The sequence below is a fragment of the Rana temporaria genome, chromosome 4 (assembly GCF_905171775.1).
Source record: "Rana temporaria chromosome 4, aRanTem1.1, whole genome shotgun sequence".
NCBI classification, from domain to species: domain Eukaryota; kingdom Metazoa; phylum Chordata; class Amphibia; order Anura; family Ranidae; genus Rana; species Rana temporaria.
Genome location: NC_053492.1, coordinates 55,352,476 through 55,368,702, shown reverse-complemented (window position 1 = coordinate 55,368,702; position 16,227 = coordinate 55,352,476). Strand labels below are relative to the sequence as shown.

Genomic DNA, 16,227 nt, shown 5'->3' with positions numbered 1-16,227 from the left:
AAAAAGCAGGATGAAATTCAGCAAAGAACCTGCGCAAGTCTGCTCCTATTTATTTGCTCAGTGCAAGCAGCTGAGCAGGATTTGCCCTGAAAGTATGCTAGGCGCAGTTTGACGCATGCGCAGACGGCAGCGCTCTAACTGTGCATGCGCACGCCCGGCGCAAACCTCTGCTGAGCCGAAAAATGCTCATTTACATAGGGGCACACCCACTTTCACTTGCGCGGCCTTGCGCCCTCAGCTTTGCCTTAAACAGGAGCAAATTAAATGAACAAACGATTCCTGAATCAGGTGGCAATTTGGCTAAATTGCCCCAGCGCAGAGAAATTCAGCTGAGCAGCTCATGTGTAAGTAATGGGCAAATCTACCTGAATCTGGGCCACTGTGAGCAAGAAGACACAACACAACACAAGCAAGGCAAGCTGGATGATTTTCCATACAATTCTGTTTTTTGACACTGCGTAAGAAAGGGGTGCACCGGTCCTGGAGGTACTGCAATACCAGGTCAATGTGTGGAGTGGACAGATCAAGCTCTTCTTCCATCTCCCTGTTCTAAAAATCCATTTATTATATGGTCCCAGATAGGGGACGTATCAGATATTAAACTGACAAGAACAGATTTTTTTTTTTTAATTTCTTTTTATTAAAAAGTAAAAAAATATACAAAATTCAAACATTAAAAAATATACAAAATCCAAACATTTAACATAAGTACAATATAAAAAAGTTGAACAGAAAATAAAAACAAAGGAAATACAAAAAATGGAAACAAAGACAAAAAATTAACATAAGATTAAAAAAGCCCACCCACATCCTCCCACCCCATTTTTATCCCATCCCACACCACACCACAACACCATAAAAAAATATTTACATAACATAACACACCATGACCAAACCACCCACACACTTTATTCAAAACTCTCCCTCAACCCTATCCCTATAATAAAAATGTTCCTCCTAGCGCACTCCTTCACGCTGACCCTTCAACACCCCATTTCTTCTGAAAAACAAAAAAAAGATCAATAAACACACAGTACATCACATTACACCCAGTACTTCAATGGACATGGAGTTACCCGCCAGAGTCCAAAGTTCTGTCAACCAAAGTCCTGCGGATGCAGTTACAAGCAAAGAACACCCTCAGTAATGTTGCGATGTCGGGCACTCCCTTACCGCCCTTGAGAGGTTCCTTGAACATAACCGCCTGCTTCAGTCTGTCCATTTTGGAGCTCCAGATGACGTGAAACACCGCCCTGGTGATGGTCTTGCAGGTGTTAACCCGGGGGGGCCAAGCCTGGGCGAGGTACTGCAACACAGGGAGAATCTCACTGCAGAGTACCAGTGTTTTCCCTTCGATTTGGTGAGTTCTCTGAGGCTCAAGTCCAAACTTCTCTCTCATCCTAGCCAGTCTTTCCTCCCAGGACTTCAGGGCTGCGCCCTCTGCTCCAAACCAGACTCCGAGAATTTTGATGAAGTCCGCTTTGATGTTGAACGGTATGGGCGCAGAAGAAGGCAGGAACCACTTTCCGAAGAGCATGACTTCCGACTTCCTGCAGTTGACCTTTGCCCCTGAAGCTTGGCCGAAGTCCTCACACGTCTGGACGAGTGTGTCGATGGAGTGCCGATCGGCACAGAACACCGTCACGTCATCCATGTAGAGCAAGCACTTGACGTCCCGTCTTTCTGGTCCTGGTGCGGTGATCCCTCTGATCTCTGGGTTCTGTCTGATGCTTCGGGCGAATAGCTCTGGCCTGAGCTAAACTTGCTTTACCCTTTGATTCAATAAATTGATTCACTTTTTTCTTTGCTTCTACAATCTCATTACATTCTCGCCCCATGTTCTCATTTCTTCTAGATGCGTCTCTTTTCTCCCACCATTCATACTCTTCACTTTCCCCTTTCACACCCTTTTTTAATAAAAAAACTTTTTGTATTCTCTTTCACCCATTCCCACCATTCTATCACACTCCCAAAATCCAATCTTCTCTTCTTCCATCTCTCAAACATCCTCACATACTCTTCTCTCACTCTTTCATCCTCTAACAATTCTACATTCATTTTCCAAACACCCTTTCCATGCGTTTTGTCCGATTTCATACTCACGATACATTCAATACGGCCATGATCCGTGAACGGTGACCGATGAACATTAAAAGAGATAGGCTTAAGATTTCTGGAGAGGAAACAAAAATCAATTCGTGAGCAGACTTTACGGCTTTCACAAAAATAATTAAAACCTTTTCCTTTTCCCACATCCTCCAAACCTAGATCCACACAATTCTTTCAGAATTTTTCCAGATCTATCCACACCACTACCCCCACCACTCCCTCCAACCCCACTCCCACCATTCCCACTCCCACCAACCCCACCACCCCTCCTATCACCCTCCCCCAAAATGCAGTTGAAATCCCCTAATACCAACAAAGGCTCTCTTCTAAAAATAATTGTAATTTTTCAAAAAGCTCAATGCGCTCGCTTTTTTTTGTAGATGCATAAACATTTAACACCCTAAAAATAAAACCATCAAACTCAACTTTAATAGAGCTCTTCCTCCTTCAATATGAATACTGTGCAAAATTTTAAACCTCCACCCCTTAAATAAAATTCCCAGCCCTTCATTTCTCTTATTAACCGCCGACCAGATTGCGAGGCCATGTGACCATACATCCTCTGAAGGTTCCTCTTGTTGCATTCTTGGACACATATAACATCACTCTGTATCAAGGACAGGTATTTCAGCACAGCAGCCCTTCTAGGTCCAGAACAGATACTCCTGATAGAATTTTGGAAAAGTAAAGGGGGATAAATTATGGTGCATTTAGATTGGTGGGAATGATGAGAAAGAACAATGTATTTGTTATGTTTTAAATAAAAACGATTTTGTATTTATAAGGATATACAAAAGATAGATTTTAATATATATATATATATATATATATATATATATATATATATATATATATATAACGTTCAATTGATTTCACAAATGTCAATGGTCATCAACAGGCGGGATTGTGGTGAGCTTTAACAGAAAAATCGCATATCCCTACATGTTTTGCGGAGTTCCGCTTCCTCAGGGGAAAACTATATCCAATTTACTTTAATGACTAGATGAAAAACATACATACATTAGCCATATAAAATACAATCCTGCTACAGAAACATGATTGTTTAAAGATATGACATTGACATGAAGTAATACTAAGACAGTAACGAGTAATAGCAATTGGTCCAAGAGTTCGACAAATTATGCAGCAAGACAATGCTTACCCTCCAGGGCGTGAGCTGACGTGTGCACCCCTGCAGTAAGCAGGGGAAATTTCAAAGTAGGTCCCAATAGAACAATCTATAAGGGTGAAGGCATATGATGGCGGGTTAGGGGGTTAAAATACACATATTCCTGTTGGGGAAATGATTAATATAAAGACAAGAGCAGAGAAAATGATGGGATTACTAAGTTAGTTCAGTGCCCAGTACCTCCATAGGTGGCAAAAAACAAAGAGAGAAATAAATAATATTGAAAGGAAAATTATAATAAGATGATCAGAGACGTAATGAAAGATGAAATTGAAAGAGCAATCTATATAAATATGAAAATATATATAGAGATTGTTGCGCCTCAAATTGAGACTGTATGTGTAGTAAACTACACGTGGTGTCAAACCATCCAAAATGAAAGCAACAACATAAAGAGGGTTAGGAAATGGATGCATAGAATCATGGAGGAAAAGATTTGAAATGTAAAGAAAAAGACAATAAAAGCTAGATTCAATGAATGTGTTCGGATTTTGGTAAGGTTACCTGCCGCACAGTTGGATCTTGTGTGTAATGTGACTCCACTGTCACAGCGTGAGGACCCACAGCACCATGCTCTCGAAGTGCAGGATGCGCTGTTAAATAGGCTGTCCTGATACGGCGTCTGACGTCACGCGTCATGTGTCGCCGGGCGGGCAAATCCCAGCCCATCGTCAGAGCAAGCCAAATCCACACACACAATCAGACTACAAGACCCATCAGGCCTTTGCGACTGTGATGACGGTCCGTCATTGGTCAGATCGGGATCACCATGGCGGGCAAGGAGACCACCCATGCCATGGAAATGCCGAATCTGACAGCAGGTGGTGAAAGGTGAAATTAACCAATTGAACTCATGGCTACAGATGTATTGGAGCCAGGGTTCAGTGACAGCGCACTGATGGGAGGTCCGAAATGGGATGGATGAACCAAGGAAGGGCTGTGGGTGGGGAGGATACATGGAGGAAAGTATACTCCCCGGGCGCCCTTGGGGCCAATTATGAAATTGCACACTGGGAAAACGCCATTAAAGGGAGGAAAGGATTAAATGATGACGGATGGGGTGGGCAGCAAAGTTGGAAATCGGGCTCTCACCAAATGAGAACATCAAATACTAATGCTGAGAATGTGAGGAACAAGAGCACCAATGGCAAAATATAAGTTTACCTATAGAAGGTATTTTTTAATAGTTATAACGTATCAACAATATGATTCAAATCAAAAATAAAAACATTATACAAGGTGTAACAGACAACAGTCAATATTTATAATAATACCAGGAGAATTATTCCCTGGCGCTGTCAAGATCTACCTGCGCTGAACATGGGGAAAGGGAGCAGAGGGTAAGGAAATAAGACATAATACACAATACAGGTAATGGGAAAAGATGGAAAAAGCCAAACCCGGATGTATTTGTATGGTTGAAGGGTATGGCGAGGGGAAGAGAAGGCAGAATAGGTACATTAACAAATGGACAAAAAGAACAATTTTATTTTAGAGAAAAGGTTTAAAACTAAAATTTTCATTGAAACCTGGATATGAGGTCGCCTATAGATTGTAAATCCATCGGGCCTCAAGTTGCAATAATGCTGAGTCAACACTGCCTCCCCTTAAATCAGGGGGGATGTGATCAAGGGCCATAAACAACATTACATTAGGATCAAAATTGTGATAAGTAGCTACATGCAGACTCACAGATGTTACTATTGTCTTTTTGAGAATTGGTTTGATATGGTCCCTAATTCTCTTGAAGAAACAACGTTTTGTTTTCCCCACATAAAAACATCCACAGATGCATTGGGCAAGATAATTACTCCCGCGGTTTGTTAAGTGACCAAAGTTTTGGTCGTATGCCAAAGACCGTTAGGCAATTTAAATCTTTCCTTATTGTAAACATAGGCACAGATGTCAGAGTGACCACAGGGTGAAGTGCCCCCCCCCTTGAGGTTTTTGTGGAGGGAGCTGTATTGTGGTGGCTATGTACCAGGCGGTCTTTAAGTGAGTGCACCCTACGGTACGTGATCTCCAGGTAGTTTCTTACATATTTTTTTATAGTGGGATCTGCACATAATAAAGGCCAAAATTGTTTAAGAATGTCTCATCTCATTGTGTTGATTCAAATATCGAGTATTGATACGGACTGTGTCAGGTTTTTTATGGTCTTTAGTAGAAAAAATAAGAGAGCTCCTTTTTTGGGGCTTGACTCTATTATGTGCTCGTTTTAAAAATGTATGACTATAACCTCTAAGTTTTAATCTATGGTATAGATCTCTTGAATTTTTTTGCAAATCTTCATCACGGCTACAGTTTCGTCTTAGGCCTCGTACACACGACAGAGTTTCTCGGCAGAATTCGGCGAGAAACTCGGTCAGAGCCTGATTCTGCCGAGAAACTCTGTCTGTACACTTTCGGCCCGATGGAGCCGCCGAGGAACTCGTCGAGAAAATAGAGAACAGGGCTGAACTCGACGTGTTTGGCACATCGAGTTCCTCGGCCGTGTGTACGAGGCCTCAGACGTAGATATTGGCTATAAGGGATACTCTTCAATAGAGGCTCCGGATGAGCACTACTAGCGTGTAAGACCGTGTTACCTGCAGTAGGTTTTCTGTATAGTGATAAATAGATTTGTCCTTGTTCATCGATAGACACAGTTAAATCCAAAAAATGGATCTGTGTTCTACTGTATTCCATCGTGAATTTTAGGTTGAATACATTTTTACAAATGAGCATGATAAACTCATGCAGCTGTGATTCACTACCAGTCCAGAATAGAAGTACATTGTCGATGTATCTGTACCAAGAGACGATATTGTCCAAATAAGGGGCAAGATCTTCTCTCAAAAAAAGGCTCCGCTCCCACCCCCCCAGGTACAGGTGGGTATACGGTGGGGCCAGGGCTGGACTGGGACAGAATTTTTGGCCCTGGACTTCATCCAGACTGGCCCACTTTGACAGGTCTCTCCCATGGCGGCCAGACAACTCCAGCACCCCCCCCGGCCACCTAAGCCCCTCTCCCCCTTCACTAGCCGTTCTATTTATTAGAGTAGAACGGCTGGTACTGGTACTCTTTTATAGGCAGTACCAGTGGTGAAGCTAGACATTATTTCACCTGGGGCAAAGAATCAGTTTGGTGCCCCCCCTTCTGGGACAAGATTAGGCAGAAGTGAGAAACTCCCAGGCCATAGCTGTTGAGTCAGCTGTCATGCTCCTCTGTCGTACCCCTGCTTCTTTGTTCCCCCCATGTGAGTGCTGTGGGGAGGGAGAGGAGATGAGAGCGCTGCAGGGAGGGAGGGACAGAGGAGCGGAGGGGGGAGGCAGTCCGCTGTCACTGAAGCCGGCCAACTGAGCCATCGGCCAACCGGGAAACTCCCTGTAGTCCCAATGACCAGTCCATCCCTGGGTGGGGCACACTTGGTCCCCATCGCAACCCCCTGTACCTGGAGGTACCGAATAGAAAAACATTGTGTTCAAGGATGTAGCTCAGGAGATCCAAAATTTTAAGGTATTATATTTAAGGGCCAAAGGGCCTCTTTCAATCAAAAACTATGAATTACCTCTAAACCTTTTTTATGCGGTATTGAGTTATATAAACTTTAAATGTCTAGCGCTACCAATATGGTATTGTTGGGAAGGGTAATACCTTCCAAGGTTTTTAATAGGTCAATAGTATCCTTCACATAGGAACTTAAGGATGTAACATGAGGAGATAAATAGCTGTCTATCAATGAACTTGCATTTTCAGTCAAGCTAGCACATCCTGAGATGGTGGATCTATTAAAGATTTGTGAGTTTTAGGTAGGGCATAGAAAGTGGGTATTCTTGGATCTTTCGTGTTGAGAAATTTCCATGTATCTTTATCTATGGTACCTTGAAAAAAAAGCCCTTGAAATGATACCTCAAAATTTCGTATAGAAATTCTCGAGCACTGTTTTGAAAATGGGTCTATACCAATCAGAATTCTCCAGGATTTTAGGGCACAAAAATTCGTACTGTTCCACATTCATGATAACAAGGTTGCCCCCCCTTATCTGCTGGCTTAATTATTATATGTGGGTTGGTCTGTAAAGAATTGATTGCCTCAATTTGAGTTGAAGTTAAATTAGAATCAATGGAGGATCGGAATTTGCGCTTTTCGATGTTTTGAGATACTTGCTGTACAAAGGCCCAAATGTTGGGATTGCTATTCAAAAGAGGGAAGGAAAATTCCTTGATTTCGGTTTGAAGGACTGTATGGGGGGGAAGGTCACGCCCGCGATCGACAGGGCCGGTGGGGCAGCCAGAACAGCCTCGTCATCGGAGGCGTGTCCCTCCTCCCAGAGCTTCTGTAAATCCGTCAAAGCCTGATGCTCCGCAGCCCTATCATTAGGGTCAGCTTGGCATATGTTAGCCGAGTAAAGGTTTGTCAAATAAAACTTTATACATAAGTCTACGGGCAAATGAATATCTTTGATGAAACTGAACTTGTCCAAATTGGTGTCCGGGCAGAAGGTGAGCCCCAGTTTCAAAACCTGGAGCTCATCTTCTGTTAGGATAACTGAGGATAAATTGATAATTGACCGTTCCGAACTAACATCAGTTTGGTCCAACATATTATTAATGTCCGATTCACCAATCGGACTTACTCCTTCACTAAAAAAATAGGTGCAATTCTTGTTTCTGTGGGTAAAGATGCCGCTGAGGGAGATATTATGATTTCATTATTGCTTACCTTAGTAGTTGCTTCTAATTGCATCGGGGGTGCGGTAATCGACGTGTATAGGGCACTAGATGCGATCGCATGTGAGAGAGAGGTAGAAAAAGCCTGAGGTGCGTTGGTAGATGCGTGAAATAGAGATGAAAGATTCTTTGGACCAGAGGGTTTAGAAAACTGTGGATTGTTGGACTAGGGGCATTTTATATGCATAATTGTTTGTATAGGCGCTGCTATCTCGTAAGAATTTGTTTTCCTTTACTATGATGATCTTCATGGTATAGGATTCCACATTTCAATTTGAGTTCTTTATTTGTAAATCTGGTACTAGATATAAGAGCACTGAATTCATCATACCATTTAAGAATACCATAATCAAGAGATATAAGTTCTTGTTCGTATTCGGTACATAATAATTTCATCATACCAAAGGAACAATTTTGGAGATTGTTTTCCCAATGAGTTTTTAGAGAGTCACCAACTTTTCTGAGATTTGGAAAAAATCTGTATTCGGAGCCCCCACGGGACTAGACCGTTATCTACATATTTTTTGAAATATCGTTTGTGCCAAAAGATTCTTACTTTTTCTTTCCAAAAGACGTTGCAGTCTGAGGAAAGCCAAACTTCTACAACTATTTGGCTTTAGGTGTCTTTCCATATGAGTGATTCTATTGTCGGACTACAAAAAATCAGATACTCCTGATGTTAAGAGAGGATACCTTCACCATTTTATATTAAGGAAAGAAAAGGAAAACAGTCAACATCGGGTTAAAAAAATCAAGTATCAGTTTTAGCTAATTTTCCTCTGGCTTTAGGCAGTTTGCTTCTCTTGACCTTACTCTCTTCCTTCACCCCTGCCATAACTGATTGTTCTTTTTCATACCCTGCCACAGACCGTTTGATTTCCACCTTACCAGAACTCACAACAGACTCTGCTGATATTTCTGAGGAATTATCTGAATTCACTACCAGTGTGGCTGGACTAGGGAAGTTCTCGATGACCTGTGAGAACCCTCCCCCTTCTGGACTTTAAGACTTCCTCTTAAGGGTATCCCGGGATAGGTTTATCTAATCCGCACTCCCACCCTCTGCTGCTGCAGGCTCTGATACCGATACCCCAACTGCTGGGGATCCAGCCTCTGCAACAGCGTCATCAGGATTTGGAGTTTCCGGGACCTCCCCACTTACTGAGGCATTAGTCTCCATCTCAGCTGGAGCGGTTTTTGGAACCTCCCCTGCCCACCGGATCCTGAGTCACCACTGCAGCTGATGTTGCTGCTGGGACCTCCCCACTGGCAGGATCACCAGTTCCTGTTGCCCCCTCCGCTACACATTTGCCACCACTTACAGCCTCCACGTAAGATGCAGCCCTTTGTTTCACATGAGCTGCTACCCTTTCCCCAGGAGTCTCATAACCCTGTGGGCAATCCCTGGCAAGGTGCTGTTCACTATGACAATAGTGAATTTTTTTCCGGCTTGACACTCTGCAGTCTTGTGCCCAGCCTTGTAGCAGTTCCGGCATACCTGCCCTGCCTCGCAATGATCCCTTGTGTGTCCGTAAGAGAAACAATTGCGGCAATACTGCGGTTACCCAGGGTACCATAATACACCATGGTTGGGACAGATGGAGAAGGCTTGTGGTGGGTGTTCAACACCAACTCTAAACTCCACATAATATTTCTGGTGCCCATTGAAAGTACCAAAAACATTTTGCTGCTTCACCCCAACAGACACATAAGAGCATTACTGCTGGAGAACGGCATGGATTTCTTTCTTTCCCACAAAGGGGTTGTACATCTGCACCGTTAGAGGGGTATGCTTGTTTGGTTCTGTACTTTGTAAGAAGTTGATGCCCAACAGGGATGGGTCCTCCAACTTCTCGTATCTCCTTAGAAGGAAGGTCTGTAGGTCGTTCTGCTTAAAAAAAGTGACGTAAAAAAATCCACGAGTCGGAAAAGACTGGACACAAAAAATACTTTCGTGGGGCATCCCAAAAAGTTCCATGATCTTCTTCTGTACGAAATGAAGTCCGCACTCGGCCCTCCGGGGCTCAGGTATGACCACCCTCACGGTGTTTGGAGCACTAGGGGGCACCGCTGCTATCCCTCCTAAGCAAGGCAACCAGGCTTCCACCAACCCCGAAGGGAAGGCATAGCAAGGCGAACGCAACTCGTTAACGTCAGGTAGTGTCCCACCCAATAGCAGCAGGGAATGCACCAATTAAGGAAACACCCCCAGGCCGAGTGGGACTTGTACCGTCCAAGACCTTAAGGTTCGGAACCGAGGATCTTAGCCAAAAGGCCGAGAAGCGATAACCTAATTATTCTCTGTTCCGAGCGAGCGGCTTTCTGGCATCAACTGAGAGGTGCCCGCTTGCCTGTGCCCAGCCCTCGCCCTTCCCCCCAGTCTAGGCTGTCCGGAGGTGTGAATCCGCAGCCAGACGGGCGTCGCTGGGCTACAGGCCTAATCCCCTGTCTACTGGCCAATCCACACTTTTCTGACACCTGCCCAACACTGCTGAAGGCCAGTCATGACCCTCAGTCATCCCTAAATAAGAATTGCACAGATTCAGGTGCTTCTCGTTGCTCCTCGTGCACGTTTAACAAGGTAAATCATTTGCATGGGCCCTCCTCCTAGTTAACATAATGTGGACGAAAAACGAGAGCCACTAGAGGGAGTCAAAGACTATGGCATTCTCCAGATAAAAAGTAAAAAACCTTGCCTCAGCAGACTTTTCAAGCTAGCTGCTGCAACAGCAATGCACACAGCAATGGAGCAAATTCAGCCCCCTTTTTTGACAGGTGGTCCCTGCTATTGAACGCTTCATTTTGGGCATTAGGAGAGCGAGAGAGTAGAACACTAGCTGTCTTGTCGAAATTGGTGCACTGACTAAATCTAGGTGTTCCTGAATAGGTCACTTCATAGAGTAGTGTCATTTGGCGAGCAGCAAAAACCCTTCTTCCTTCCCCCAAGAAAGTGACAAGAAGCAATGAAGACAAAGACACAAGGGTTAAATGGCAGTTTATTGCAAGGGGGTTAAGCAAGAAACATTGTCAGCAACAAGACACAACAACACAAACAAGTTGGATGATTTTCCATTCAAATCTGTTTTTTGACACTGCGTAAGAAAGGGGTGCATCGGTCCTGGAGGTACTGCAATACCAGGTCGATGCGTGGAGTGGACAGAGCAAGCTCTTCTTTCATCTCCCTGTTCTAAAAATCCATTTAATATATGGTCCCCAGATAGGGGACGTATCGGATATTAAACTGATAACAAACTTTGTATCTCACTAGTTCTCCAACGAACACTTAGAAACACCTCCGGCTTTAACTCTCATCATTATAGTTCTTTTGTACAAAAGTTCTTCAAACACACATAAAGTAACACATATGCATCTTACCTCCTATTTCCATACAACAATCAACTATTCTAACCTACCCTTTAACCTCCCACCACCTACACCTTCCATCTACCCCTTCTCCAAAAGTCAGAAGCTTCCCCCCCCCCCCCCATCAACTTCACATCCCATAGGTACACTACATGCAACTTTGCCAGACATAAATTTACACAATCATCTTCAGATAAGCGTACATTTTTCCTCACATATAGACACCTTGCATCCCAAACCACTTCATTATACAGGAAAACACCCATACTCTTCTTGAGTTTTCTTACATCATTTTTTTCACCAAACATCCATATTTCCAAGAAATGTAATCCTACTCCCAGAACTTCTTTGAAAAAAAGGTTGAGTTTCCTTCTTAATTTGGTTACAAACTTAGTTCCAAAAAACATGATATACTGTCTCCATTGAAGCACATCTATCCCTTGGACACATCTCTTCTCTTCTCTGCTTAAATCTCGTGATTTTAGAACATACTTTGTCATCAAACATTTGTGAAAAGTCTGCCAAGCAATTTCTTTCTGTCTATTAGACACACCTCCCCAACTCATTTTACTCCAAACACCTTGTGCTGCCTTAGAATGAAAGTTAAAGATATTGCAAACCGTCTCATCCTTTCTCAACCATCTCAAGAGTTTAACTTTATCTGTAGATCCATCTTCCATCTGGTTTTACTTATTTCTCTCCAAAAAACTTTTAAATTTTAAATAAAAGATAGGTACTATAAAAGCTTTTGGTTTGGTCAAATCGATCTTACACCAACCCCACTTTGCTATTTCCCAGCCAGCCAAGTATTTCATCATCTTTGCAGTTCTATTACCACTCTTAAAAATTTTGAAACAGTTTAACCAATAATGCATGTCCAGGAACATTCTCAAGTCAGGGACGTTGTATCCTCCGTTTTTATATTCTTTTTTGATTATTTCTCTCCGTACCCTCTCCATTTTAGACCCCCAAAAAAATCTACACATGTGCATTTCAAATCTTTTACACCATGCATTACTTGGCAGGAATACTACTGAAAAAAAGAGCATCAGAGGAAGCAACACTGCCTTAGAAATCAACACTTTCCCTGTGAATGTTAATCTTCTTAGTTTCCAAAACTCAATTTTCTTCTGTATTTTCTCAAGGGCCTTCTCAGCATTAACTGTATTTGCAAGATTTCTTTCAAAATGAACACCCAGCACTGTTATCGACTCTGTTTTTGGGATCTTCTCAGATTGTACATTATCCATCCCACTTAGGTTACACAGCTAACTCTTCTGCCAATTTACTTTTAGACCAAACACATTTGAAAATAGCCTCAGTAATACTCCACTCTATTCATGTCCGATTGAGGCCTGCATAGGAACCCCATATCATCCATATAACATAATGATTTTATTTTAGTACCATCTCCTCCTGGTAAAATGAAACCTTTCATCACTTTGTCTTTCTGGACATATCTCAACAAAGGTTCAACAACGCAAATAAACAAATAGGGGACAAGGGACATCCTTGTCTAACCCCAGACAAAATATCAACCGTTGGTGACAATCTTCCATTCACTAACATCTGACTTGTAATCCAAGTGTATAGGCTCCTCAAAGTGTCCACCACTGCACTTGGGATCCCAAGACTCTGCAAACACAAAAACAAACATTTTATGAGGTCTTCTTCAGATCAATTCCAGCCACTGTCAGAGCTTCTTTATTCGACTGTAAATGGGATCTTAAATCTCTCAACATAATTAGACCATCAGACACCCTGCGCCCAGGGACCGCACACGTTTGCCATTCTCCAACCATCTTCCCTATTACTTGTCTCATCCGATTTGCAAAAATCTTTGCGTAGATCTTATAATCACTATTCAATAAGGTAATTGGATGCCAATTTTTTTTTTTTTTTTTTAAATTCAAGTTTCTTTATTCATTTTGTTCCATACAAAAAAGACATAAAAACATTTTACATATCATATATCCTTACAAAATACACTTCTTTATTTGCTACTAATATTTCTCCTTTTACCCAATTCCCTTCCCTCCCCCCTTCTAGTTTATATCTCACATGCGCACCCAAGCCTTTAGACTGCATTATACTGAACACTTTCCCCTTAGCTTACTTCTTTTTTTTTTATTATTATAATTTAACACTGGGTGATACCTATCTCACACTCTATTACCTCTAATTTCTCTCTTGGCCTGCCCCATTGGCCCACCTTTATTCCCCTTCTCTATTTACGGCGGGCATCTCATTCCTCTCAACCAGGGCTCCCACGTTGTCTTAAATTTATTGAAGTTACCTTGTCTAGTTAGGGTTACTTTTTCTTTCCATACTGTGGCACCTATCACATTTTCCCATTCTACTGATGTAGGCGCATTTTCTGACTACCACTTTTGTGCAATCAGTTTTCTAGCTTGGAACAAGCACCTTATAGCTGCTACCCTGTTGCTTCTTGACTCAAATCTCTCATCTATGCATCCCAGCAGACAGACCAGTGCCTCCGGCTCCAGATTCTATTCCAAATGTGGTATTTATGATCTCTATTACTTTACCCCAGTACTTGTGTAATTTTGGGCACCTCCACATCATATGTATTAAGTCGCCTGTGGTCTGGCATCTGGGGCATTTATCGTCTGCTTTCCTACCAAACTTATATAACCTCTTTGGTGTATAATAAACTCTATAAAACAGGAATAAATGAGACTTTTTGCGACGGGGCGAGCGACACCAAGTTCCCTGCCGCGAGAATCTGTTCCCATTGTACAGTTGTAATTTGGCCTACATCCATCTCCCACCTCTGTTTGTTTGTTTTTTACCAGTCTTTCTCCCCCTAAAAACCCTTCGCTGATCTTTGCATAGAGATCTGAAATGATCCCCTTAGAACTCTCGGCTTTAATTAGGCGTTGGAGCTGGGGAATTTTTTGTCCTCTTACCAGGCCCACTTTAGATTGCGCCTGGAGGGCATGTCTTACCTGCAGATAGGTATAAAATAGGGAGTTTGGTAAGGCATATTCTTCTTTTAATTGTGCGATTGATTTCAGTGTCTCATCTAAATAAAGTTGATCTACTCTAGTTATTCCCAGTCTTTCCCGCTCTATCAGTTTTCCCATCTTTACAATCTCCTGCAAGTTTTTATTATCCCAAAGTGGGGAATACTCTGTTAACCCCTTATACCCCAACGCTACTTTACTTGCCTGCCAGGTTTTTTTAATCAGTCTCAGTGTAGGATTCATAACTGGAAAGGAGTCAGCCTCTAGTGTTTCTATCATGGATTTGTGGGGGGACCCCGTTGGCATCATCTTCCCGCTAACACTCCCTCCTCCTTCTATACCACACCCCCCCAAATGCTGTAATTGAGCCGCCAGGAAGTAGCTATGAGGGTGGGGGACCGCCAGCCCTCCCTTTTTTGTTGGGGCCTGTAACGTCTGAAGGCTAATTCTAGCCGTCCCCTTCCTCCAGACCAGTTCCCTAAAAAGAGTCTCAATTTGTTTAAACCAGGCCTTTCCTATCCACACAGGTGAATTATGGAGCACATAAAGTAATTGTGGCATCCAAATCATTTTTATAAGATTACTTCTTCCCGCTATCGATAAGGGGAGTCTTCCCCAAATATCCGCTTTCCGTTTAAATTTTTTCAATAGGGGCTCTAAATTGTTAATGTATTTTTCTGGGTCCCGTGTTACAACTACACCTAGATATTAAATTTTTTCCACGATTTTCAATTGGGGGATTACTCCACCTTTCCTGTTACCTGCTGGATTTATTGGCAAAAGGGCAGATTTTTCCCAATTGATCACTAGTCCCGATATTAACCCAAATGCCTCCACTGTTTCTTTTTTTTTTTTTTTTTTTTTTTTTTTTTTTTTTTTTTTTTTTTTTTTTACCACCTCAGCTTTTTCCAAATCCTAGAGACCGGCTCATGGTTTGATGCGTCTTACGTCTCTTTTTGTGGTTTGCATCATGTGTGGTATATTTACTATGCACCTTATGTTTTTTTTTTTTTTTTTTTTTTTTTTTTTTATTTTAAATATAGGCCAACACTATAATAATAGCGGGAATGGGTCACTACCATAGCTTGGCATTGTAGCCCTATATTGTTTAACGCCCCCCCCCCCCCCTCTTGGCTCCCAGGAATCTCCAGACTTTTCCTTCGCAAACTAAAACAATCTTTAACGTTCATTGGTCATGAATAGTATATGACTCGCTCTAGGGAGCGACCCTAGCCTGGGAAGTGTTATAATTTCCATGTTGCCGGCCCATGGCTTGTTAGTAGCATACCCTAACTCTTTCTGCATAACTCCATGTTTTTTTATACTCCCTCCATTTTTCCCATTTTTCCCTATGTCTGCCACTCGTCTCTAGGTGACTATCTTTTAACTCTTCCAGCCTGTACGTTTCCTCCACTTCGTCTATCCAGTTCCAAACGTGTGGACTTTCCGTCTCCTGCCACTTTTTGGGTATAAGTTTCTTAGCGGCGTTTAGAAGATGAGGAATTAAAGACTGCTTATATTTTTTTTTCCCCTCTTGGCTACAATGAAAGAGCACGACCCAGGGGTCTTTCTTTAAATCTTTACCCGTAATAACTTTAATTTGACTCAAAATTATGTCCCAGTAAGTTTGTATTTTTGGGCATAACCACCAAAGGTGGGCCATCGTGCCTCTTTCAGAGCAGCCCCGCCAACACTCTGCGGTCTGATCTGCTTTATATTTATTTGCTTTGTCTGGTGTAATATACCACCCTGAAATACACTTATAATTAGTTTCGGCGGTTCGTATGTCAATTGCGGATGAATGGGTAAGATGCATAATCCTCTTGTAACTGTTTGTCCCTCTTGTGATTCCTAACTCCCTTTCCC

General features: G+C 42.4%; 2 non-coding genes across 2 annotated transcripts; both read right to left on the bottom strand.

Annotated features, from left to right (window-relative positions):
• Positions 1–464: 464 nt before the first annotated feature.
• On the bottom strand, positions 465–659 carry LOC120938650. The gene has a single exon (XR_005749194.1). It is a non-coding gene; the product is annotated as a U2 spliceosomal RNA (small nuclear RNA).
• Positions 660–11,113: 10,454 nt separating this feature from the next.
• LOC120938654 lies at positions 11,114–11,305 on the bottom strand. The gene has a single exon (XR_005749195.1). It is a non-coding gene; the product is annotated as a U2 spliceosomal RNA (small nuclear RNA).
• Between the last annotated feature and the right edge of the window lie 4,922 nt (positions 11,306–16,227).